The sequence below is a fragment of the Neophocaena asiaeorientalis genome, unplaced genomic scaffold (assembly GCF_003031525.2).
Source record: "Neophocaena asiaeorientalis asiaeorientalis breed wild unplaced genomic scaffold, Neophocaena_asiaeorientalis_V1.1 scaffold258, whole genome shotgun sequence".
In the NCBI taxonomy this organism is placed as follows: Eukaryota; Metazoa; Chordata; class Mammalia; order Artiodactyla; family Phocoenidae; genus Neophocaena; species Neophocaena asiaeorientalis.
Window position 1 is genome coordinate 4,207,442 of NW_020172591.1, and position 10,549 is coordinate 4,217,990.

The 10,549-nt window shown below is 46.1% G+C and overlaps 1 long non-coding RNA gene across 1 annotated transcript in view; it reads right to left on the reverse strand.

Annotated features, from left to right (window-relative positions):
- Nucleotides 1–10,549, reverse strand: part of LOC112395232 (uncharacterized) — a 119,423-nt gene that overhangs the window by 16,245 nt on the left and 92,629 nt on the right. The window contains exon 5 of the long non-coding RNA XR_003002332.1: nucleotides 9,230–9,317. This is a non-coding gene — a long non-coding RNA (uncharacterized LOC112395232). The remainder of the gene's footprint in view (nucleotides 1–9,229; nucleotides 9,318–10,549) is intronic.

Sequence of the window (10,549 nt, forward strand, 5' to 3'; positions counted from 1 at the left end):
ACGTGGAGCTGTGGAGAATTTAAAGCAAAGCGGGGGAGCAAGATCTGACTTAGCTGACTCTGAACACCAACAAGAAGGATAGTTGTGACGGAAAGAGTAGAGGGAGAGAGATCATTTAGAAGGCTATTATAGTAATCCAGGTGAGAGATGCTGATGGCCTGGACTGCCATGGGGGCCACAGGGTTGGTGAGAACTAAACAGATGCTGGAGAGATCTTAGAGGAAGAGTCAACTTGGCAAGATAGGTGAAGGAGGTACAAACTACTAGGTATAAAATAAATAAGTGACAAGGATGTAATGTACAACACAGGGAATACAGCCAATATTTTATAACAACTTTATATGAAGTATAATCTATATAACTCACTATAAAAAATCACTTGGGGCTTCCCTGGTGGCGCAGTGGTTGGGAGTCCGCCTGCCGGTGCAGGGGACGCGGGTTCGTGCCCCGGTCTGGGGGGCTCCCAACCTGAAACTAATATTGTAAGTCAACTATACTTCATTAAAAAAAAAAAGAGTCAACAGGACTTGCAGCTGTATTGACAAAAGGTAGGAAGTGAGGAAAAGCAAGTGATTCCAGTGAGGACTACAACGATTTGACTTGAACAACAGAGGTGTCATTTCCTGAGAAAAACAAAGGAAGGAGCATACTTCTGGGAGAAAATCAGGATTTCAGTTCTAGAGAGTAAAAGTTTGAGATGCCCATTAAACATCCAAGTGAATATGACAAGAAGACAACATATAATTAAATATATGAGCATGGATTTCAGGGGAGGGATCAGGGCTGAAGATACAGAGAGATAAATTTGAGAGACATCAGCCTAATAATACTACTTAAAACCACAGAACTGGATGAGATTCCCAGAAGAGAGGGTGTAGATGGAGAAGAAAAGGGGTGAAAGTGCAAACAAGCAGAGGATTTTAAGGGGGAAAGGCCAGTATAGAATAAACAAGAGAGTATAAAATTACAAAAGCCAAGAAAGTATTAAGCAACGAGGGTATAATTCACAATTTTTATAGTCACTGGGCTTGCTTTACAAATACTCCATTAACAGCAAATGACATTAAGCCCAGTCACCACCCCGTCAACCCCAAGAGCCATTTCAGTGTTCACTTCTCAAATATCTCAGTGTTATGGGTTGAATTGTGTCAACACAGTAAGTTATGTTGCAGCCTTAACCCCCAGCATCTCAGAATGTGACCTAATTTGGATATAGGATCTTTACTGAGATAATAGAGTGAAAATGAAGCCGTTAAGGTGGATCCTAATATGACCAGTGTCCTTACAAAAAGAGAGTACAGACACACACACACACACACACACACACACACACACAGGGAGGATGCCATGTGAAAATGAAGACAGAGATTGGGGTGATGGAGTAGAATCCAAGGAACACCAAAGATGGCCAGCAAAGCACCAGAAGCTAGGAGAGAGGCATGGACAGATTCTCCTTCACAGCCTTCAGAAGGAACCAACATCTTGACTTCAGACTTTTAGTCTCCAGAACTCTGGGACAATAAATTTCTGTTAAGCCACCCAGTTTGTGGTACTTTCGTTAGATGGCCCTAGCAAACTAATACTGTCATTATGCCAGAAGGGCAACGATAGGTCTGCAATACTCTCGTAGCTGAGGTCTCCTAGCCCCATATGCAAAGAACAAAATAGACTTTGGGACAGTGTTAGCTACTGTGGGACACATCCATGGCCTTTGTTCTCAGTGTTTGAAAATGAAACTTTGCTGCCAACACTTGTAAAAACTCTTGGAACAAAATCACCCACGGTGAGTGCTGTCAGATAGTGGGTTGATGGTACAGGAATCCCACTTTTGCCAAGAAGTAAAGGAGAGAAGGCTGCAATATTCAGGGAATAAATGAAATAATATGATGGAACGAAACAAAAAACAAGCATGTTTATTCAATATAAAGTAGTAAGGAGAGCTTTCCATAAAGGAAAGCATGGCCCATGTGGCATTCAGACCCAGAAGTAACCCTAAGGAAGGGAAGGTGCAGGCTGCTCTCCTCCCCATTTGCCCAAATTAGAGATGGCTTGTTTTGACAATGTACACTCTTTGAAAAGCTCCTCTTTCACTCTGCCTATTTCTGTTCCCACAAGGCACACACTTGGTTTCTATTTTTATCCTAAATTTATAAAGTTCAAAAGAAAACGTGACTCGTTTTTACATTTAAAATTTGGAAAGTACCCTTAAGGTGTTACAGTTAAGCTGTTTTTGATCATAAGGAGCAGATATTCACAAATGTGTTCAACTCAGATGGAGTCTGGGGGGATGGTGACTGCTGTCAGGACCTGCGTGAGGCAGTACGAGAGACCTTCAGTAGAAACCAAGAACTTTGATAGTAAAAATAGATCACACTTACATAGTGTTCCAGGCACCCTGATAAGTACTTTACATGTGTTAACTTATTTGTTTCTCACTATATCCCTATCAGGTAGATACTGCACTTATACCCACTTTACAGATGAAGAAACTAAGGTACAAGGAGATTAAGTACCTTGCCCAAAGTTACAAAGCTAGTAAGTGATGAGCCAGGATTTGAACCAAGATGAGCTGGCTCCTTTGAGGACTAGTCTATGCTATCCCATGGGAACCTGAGCGGAACTGAAGTAGATTAGGGATTCTCCCTCTCGTCATCCTTCTCTCCACCTTTCTTGTATTCTCCTTCTCTCGGTCCTGCTCTTCCTCACCCTTCTCTTTCCACTCTTCTCCCTCCACCTCTCTCTGTTTCAGCATTTCTGTTCCCCCTCCGTGTGTCTACTCCATTCTCTTTTGGCCCCTGACTACCGTACTTTTTCTGTATGCTCTGTGTCTCCTTTCTCTACCCAATAGATTCTACTTACTCCTAGTTTCTGCTTCCTTACACCTTCAGCCTGGACATGGCCCGTTGTGGCTACACCAACCTCCCATTGCTCACTCTATCACTGAGATTTCTTGAGTTCAGCATCTCAGTGGACAAAATCCAATTGGGTCACTCCGTTAGGCGCCCCCCGATCTCACCGGCTGCAACTACGTGTTGAGTCATAAGGAACTAAACATGGCGGCCACGTAGGGCCAGGCCCAGAGCAGCCACGGAGAATGATGCCTGGTAAGAAGACTGTCACCTTTGTTTTTGTCGGGAAAACCGCCTACTGATAAATTCCGTCACAGATAAGCCTGCCGGTCCAACCTCTACCCCGCCCTGGCCCGTGCCGGAGCATCGATGTCCCTGGTGTAATAATGTTTGTGCTCCGTGTGTCTCTGGGTGATGGCAATAGCTGATTGCCAGGGAATAAATGAGAACCTTGTCTGGCTCCTCCAAGAGAAGACAAATGGGCTGGAGTTGCAAGGCATATGTGATCGAAGGGGAACCCAGGCATCTGGTGGCAAGAGACAGTGAACCATATCATTTCATGCGGAAACTCAGCAGAGACCAGCCTCTTCAATAAACCAGAGTTCTCCGTCTGTGTTGGGGGTAAAAGCTGGAAACTAGAAAAGAGAAGCTGCCTGGGTAAAGAGACAAAAGGAACTCAGCCTAAGCCAGGGGTAAGCCCCTATTTGAACTAGGAAGAGAATCCTGATTTCTCTGGGAGAAAAGAGAAGAGATGCTGAGCTACAAGGAGGCTGGGCTCACGGAACCAGACTAAGACATCTTAGAGTCATTAGAGCACGTGGAATCTCTCTATCAGGCTTGTGCAGTCACTGAACAATGAAATAGGCTCTGCAGTATTTATCTGCACTTGCTCACCTGAATATATAAAGGAGTTTAAAGAGCAAGTCTGCTAGCAAGTTTTTTTTCTGACGCTATTCCAGAAATGTACTTTAAATGATACGTTACTATGTTTCCACATATATTTAACAGCAGATTTGTTACAGTGCTGGACAAGTGTTAGTATCCTAGTGTTCCCAGCCTTTCAAGATCACTCAGCCTTCCTTCTAGAAATGTTGCTCTCTACTTTGATACAGTAGATTGACTGAAAACAGGTTTTCCATATACTTAGAGAATAAAAATATTTTTTGCATTAAAAATAGAATCACGGGCTTCCCTGGTGGCGCAGTGGTTGAGAGTCCACCTGCCGATGCAGGGGACGTGGGTTCGTGCCCCGGTCCGGGAGGATCCCACGTGCCGCGGAGCGGCTGGGCCCGTGAGCCATGGCCGCTGAGCCTGCGCGTCCGGAGCCTGGGCTCCACAACGGGAGAGGCCACAACAGTGAGAGGCCCGCGTACCGCAAAAAAAAAAAAAAAAGAATCACAACAGACACATAGACCGATATTTAAACAAAGGATACACCAAATCTCATATGCTGACACTAATCCATTTCTCAATATTTTCATAAATACCTAACAAACAATCCTACCACTAAATCGGAATTTGTGGAACTAGCATAATACGTTGATGACTAACCTTGTCAACTTATTTTTTAAATAACCTTCATCGTGTGTGTCATGTTAGTAAAGGGTTTCCCTCTCCCATGCGTGAAGTTCCAGAATGAAAGTGGGTTGTTGCCATGGCAACAGAATACAAGGCAGAGAACTTCAGAGAAGGGGGAGGTCTCTATACCCAAGGCCACAGCTACAAGAAAACCCTGGGCCCCAGAGTGGTGGCAGCAAAGAGAAGCAACCTGCTATGACTTCACACAGCCAGATGGCCCGCTGTTGACACAGAGTTCCCCCAACTGCTAATTATTTGCATAACTCTGGATCTTTCATTCAGGAAAATAAAGACTTTACAAGTATGCATTGATATACTTATCAAACAGTTTTTCTCTTTGAACAGCCTGGTATTAGAAACTTTCTCCAAACACCTAGCATAGTGCCTTACACATAGGAGCTACTTAAGAAGTGTGTGCTTAGCTATGTACTGGATCCCTTCTTGAAGCAGGTATTGCTTAGGACACAGATATGAAAAAGACAAGTTCCTTCTCCTCAGAGAGCTCACTGTTCAGGGCGTAGACAAGCATATATCAAGATCCATATCACATTACATGTCAGCTTAATGCTATAGCCTTGCCCAGATTATCAGAGGGGAAGAATCCAGAAGACAGGCACACCCCAGAGGAGAAAGAGGGGAAGGGGGGAAAGGGGGACAGGGTGCGTGCCACATGATCTGAGTTCTGAAGGGTGAATAAGGAGTTATGGACGCTCCTTGTCTGTTTGTCTGTTTTTGTCTGCTTGCTTTGAGATAGTCCTGGCAGAGAGGGCAGCAAGGGTAAAAGTTCAAAGGCAAATAGCAGCACTGTCCATGGCGGGAAAGGACATGCAGTTTGCTTTCGCTGAACAAGAATCTGTAAGGCAGGGAATGATGGGAGCTGAAGCTGGAGATACAGGCGGCTACGGTGTGAACACAGCATGGAAGTCCCTCCCCGGGAGGACCTGGACTGTATCTACTGGGCAGTGGAGGCTCCAAGAAGCCAAAGCCTTCTTTTAGGAAGTACTGTCAGCAGCAGTATAGAGGATTGCTTAACAGATAACACTAGAGTCAAGAGGACCACTTCCAAGGCTGCTCCACACATCCAGCAAGAAACAATAAGATCCTGAATCAAAACGGTGTGTTAGGGATGGAAAGGGTGAAGACAGATTCTACAAACATTTAGTAACCAAAATCACACAGCTCCTCAGCAGGAGTCGTCTCCCCAAATCCCTGAGACTCAAATCTTCATTCTCCTCTCTATACCAATTTTAACACTAAGAAAACCCTGGGCAAGGAAGGATAAGATTGTCAGCAACTGAAGCTCCTTCAATAGTACATAGCTTATACCATCACTGAACCACTTAAAGCGATCGTAGTCGCTTTAAAACCTATTGGTTGGGGCTTCCCTGGTGGCGCAGTGGTTGAGAGTCCGCCTGCCGATGTAGGGAACGCGGGTTCGTACCCCGGTCTGGGAAGATCCCACATGCCGCAGAGCGGCTGGGCCCGTGAGCCATGGCCGCTGAGCCTGCGCGTCCGGAGCCTGTGCTCCGCAACGGGAGAGCCCACAGCAGTGAGAGGCCCGCGTACCGCAAAAAAAAAAAAAACAAAAAAACCCCCCTATTGGCTGAGTTGATAAACAGGCAAAATTATTTCTTTCTTGGATTTATTCCAGTACACTGTTTCCCATCATTATTGGTCATGGGGTTCAGAAAAAGAAGGGAGATTTTTAGAAAGATTCTGAACAATATATCATTGCCGACTCAGAGTGGCAGGCAAAACAAAACTGATAATGCTTTGTACTGAGATAGGATCATTCCTCTGAAGCTCTCCTGGTTTCACAGTGAATATTAATTTTTAGAGCATTCCTATAAAGTAGACAAGTGGCAAAAGGGGTTGGCTTCATTTCAGTGGGGGGAGAAAAAAAGACACTAGTGCCTGGAGAGATGAACTGACTTATCAGAGGTAAGGCTGGTTGGAGACAAGCCTGAGGGCAGACTTTGGGCTTCTTGGTTTCTTCCCCTGCTTTAATCATCTAGACCCATCCTTAATTAGGTTATAGAATTTAACACAGATCTGTCCAGATCTCATCTGAAAAGAGGAAGCGAGGACCTGGGTAATTTTCCAGATAATTTCTTTAAAAGAAAAAAGCAAACCCTCCTTCCTCCAAATTATTTATAATTGATGCAATACAGGAAGTCTCGCTGCTTTTTAATGAGTTCCCAAACGCAAATTCTGCCATTTAATTTTTTTGAAAACTGCATTTGCCTAAAATATCTCAGTAATTCTAGTGGAAAGGGAGGTTTTGCCTCAGTTATGAAAATGACCTCGATTTACTTCTTGGTGTAGCTATGGGAGAGGTGGGCCCTGCATGGTATGTGGGCCATAGGGTCCAAGCCCTTCCACTGTGGCCAGGGGTACATGGATCCCCTTTGGTGCTGAAATGGGGACGGAGGGAAAACCCCACGCTTCCATTCAACACTATGATCCTTTCTGTTTTCCATGAGAAAAATGTGGGTGTGCCTCATTTACTCAGACTGCAATAGACACCACCTGCTTTGTTTCATTTGTATGCAGGTGAAAATATAGGACTTAGACTAAGAATTGGAAGAAATGATTTAGTGCTTACTAAAGGGTCAGCCTTGGACTCAATTTATTTTTTAATGTATTTATCTGATGGGTAAATTGAGCTAGCAGTGATGAAGCATGGAAATGACTGCATTCCCTGTTTTTTTTTTTTTTTTTTTTGCCAAAGCACATGTCCCATTTCTTTGTCTGACTCTAGTCCCTGTTATCTGCCACGCTGCTTTTGTCTTTCCCTCATTCAGCCACTCTTCCCTTACTCCTGTCTTCTAGTATCTCTTGGGAAGAGTCACATGTCCCTAGATGCTTTAGTTCAGTGAAAACCTTTGATTACGGTGTGGTTCATGGGCAACAGTTCAGGTGAAAAGAAGGAGTCCTATCCTGCAAGCTATTCTGGGGGCAGGCCATGAATCTACAGGGGGATCCCAACAGTTTGTCGTTTTACTGGGGCTCGTAGACAAAAGCTTCAGACCTTAAGGACGAACAGTGGGCTGTCCTGCTGCTTCCAGCAGTCAGAGAGCCAAGAACAAAAGATGCTCACCAGGCCACCTCGGTACCCAGCTGGAGCCGCTGGGTGTCTGACACACGCTTCTCTCCTGAGCATACACTCACCGCCCCCCTGCCCAGCTCCCTGCACCCACACCCAGCATGGAGTTCTCTCTTCTGCGTTACACATCGTCCAAAAGGAGGGCCCGTCTCTGAGACTGTATCACTTCATTTTACACCCTAAACAATTAGACAAGATTTCCCAAAATGTAAGAGCAGTCAGCAGACTCTATCCAAAAGATCGGCTCTGAGAGGAGAGAAAAGGAGGGAGCGGGCAGAGGAGTCGGGGACGAAGGCAGAGGCTCCAGTCTTTGTTTCTCTCCCATCTGGCTGGAAGCCAGAGGCAAAGATCGAAGAGACCTATCCTTTGTCCACTGATCTGACAGTCATCCCAGTTCCCAGTCCGCAAAATCAAAGTGAAAGGCAGTCACACATTCATGTCAGTAGCTCACAAGGTTACTGAGAAACCTAAGTCTTCCTGTGCCTGGTGGAAGCAGCATTTCTCTTTTCAAGGTCACGATAAAATTAGGAATTCCACTTTCTCACTGTTAGCCTGTCATTGTTAGCACTCTCCTAGTCCTCCAAGGGACCAAAAGCATGTGCTCTGTGGCTTTAAGGGAAGAGAGAATCCTTCTCAGGCTCTCTCTATCAAGTCTGGTTAGGTTTTAGCATGTAATGTTCCAGGCCATAAATAATTCAAAAGGCATGAAGAAGATTTTCTTCATTCTACATCTATCCCTGCACACAACACCCTCCCCCTTTCCTTTCTGGCTTATAACAAATGCTAATTTAATCAACTGGCAGTAAATTGTACTGGTTGCTGACTCATGCCAGACACATCCCCTATGGACTTCACGGAGGTTCGCCATCTCATTTGGAAATGAACAATAAAGAGGTGCAGTCCTGAGCTGCCCACCTTTCTTCTTTTGTCCTCCTTTGTTTCCTCCTATCCCTCCCCCCTCCCCCAAAGAGGATTCTTCACAGTGTATCCGTGATGTACATGCAGGGAATTCACATCTCAGCCACGCTGCCTGCAAGGGTCTGCACTCCCTGAAAGTTGCACAGCCACCTGACCCTGATGACGGGGATGGGGATGTCCCCAGTGCTCCTGAAGGCTGTTCTCTAGATAAAGCATGTGGCAGGGGAAGGGAAGGCGGTGGGGGTGGGGGGGACTGAGAAGAAGGGTGGGAAGGGGAGTGAGGCAGAGCCAGCCCTCGTTATCCAAGCTGTGAAAGCATGTGTGTCAGAGAGGCTCCTTGATAAAACCATGCACGGGGATGGAAGCTGATTAAAGAGATGGAGAAACAGCTCCCATCAGTGGGCCCTTTTTACCTCTCCAAGCCAGCAGAGTGGGGAATCCTTCCCCTGCGGACAGCTGTAATGGAGGGTGGAGGGGAGGAATTTCCCTGGAGACAAGCCAGGAGCAGCAGGTAAAGGGGCTGGGGCTGGAGAGGATGGGACAGAAAGAGATGCTTCTAAAAAAAAGGACCAAGAGATGGGAAAATATTTATGGGAAGCCTAGGGTCTATTTCCTTTTCCTTTTGCTCTTTTATTTTAGCTATAAATATTTATAAAAGCTTATAAAGAAGCATTCTCCGTCTCTACCCCAGAGGGATTACTTGAAAACCCTCCCCATCGTGATTATCCAAGTATGTGCTGCGTACCAATATATAAGGAGGAAATGGAAGCTCACTTACCCTCTTGTCTTCAGATGCCTTGTAAAGCACTTACAGTGTTCCAAGCACCAGCATGCACTATTTTGTTTGCTTTCTCCTCCTGGCCACCCTGAAAAGTACACAGCTGGTAGCATTAGGTCCCTTCTACAGACAGGCAAGTCTCCATGCAAGGGCTGATAGGTGGAACAGTCCTAGCTGACACTATTTCCACTAGACAGCCTGCTACCTGGGGGGTTGCACACAGTAGGTCTTACTTCTTAGATGTTAGGCTTATCGTTTACTAAGCAAATGGGATAACAGCACAGCATCAGAACTTCTGGAAGGGTCTGCTCCCCTGGTCATCAAACCCCACCCCCAGTGTTGACCATTTGTGCTTTTGGTCTTGAACTACAGAAGAGCTGTTTTTTGTTTAATTAGTACCCATCCACCTCACTGGATCCTAAAGTCCTCCTGGCCAGGTGTGTGGAGTTTTTGTGTCCCTCACAAGGTGAAGAAGCAGGCCTGCGTCACAGAGAGCAAATGCAAATTTTCTGGCTGGTGGCAAGCACACCTGAAGGCTTTTCAAGTGCGGAACCCTGCCAGGGCCACCCTGATTTTCACATCGCCCCACTGAGGTTGATTTCTCCTGTGGTCCTTCCTCCAGTTTGGCAGCTCCACTCCTTTGGGCTCTGTTTTGGATGTGCGTGCATGTGTGTGCTGTGTGCACGTACACACATACATGTCTTAGACTGACTGCATTGTTTCATGCTCCTCTTTGAGGGTTTTTTTCTGAAAGGCTTCCTGCTGCCAAATAGGACATACACAATGGCAAAAGGACTTTTGCCTTAGAATGAACAATCAACTTCCTGCAGGAAACTCAGAAAGGGGAGCAAACAGGGGGCCCTCTTCTCCCCCAGCACCGTCTGTCCCGGCACAATATTCCGCCCTTCTCTCTTCTAATTCACGGCTCTACGACTTTGGGGTCGCTGGGGAGCCAGGAAAGGACCAACCTGCACTGGGGGAGGCTTCTGCGCCCAGCACACGGCATGCTGAAGCACACACTTCACTGGCTAAGAATGGAAGGCGTGGTGCACTTTGTCCTTATTTGACCAGAAAGCTCGGCATGGAATCCTCCTCAGTGCCTCCCTGTGACTCCCTGGGGGGGGGTCGTAAATAAGCGCAAGGCCTGGTATGGCTTCTTGGCTAAATAACTCACAGTAACTCAAATGAGGCAGCAGACATGAGTCAGAAGGGAGAAATAAGCTCAAGAAGGGGGGCGTGGGGAGCTTCAGCTTCTCAAGCCGACAAGATGGTACTTTACCCATTTACCCAGAGACGCTCGCCAAGTCTCCAGGGACAGAC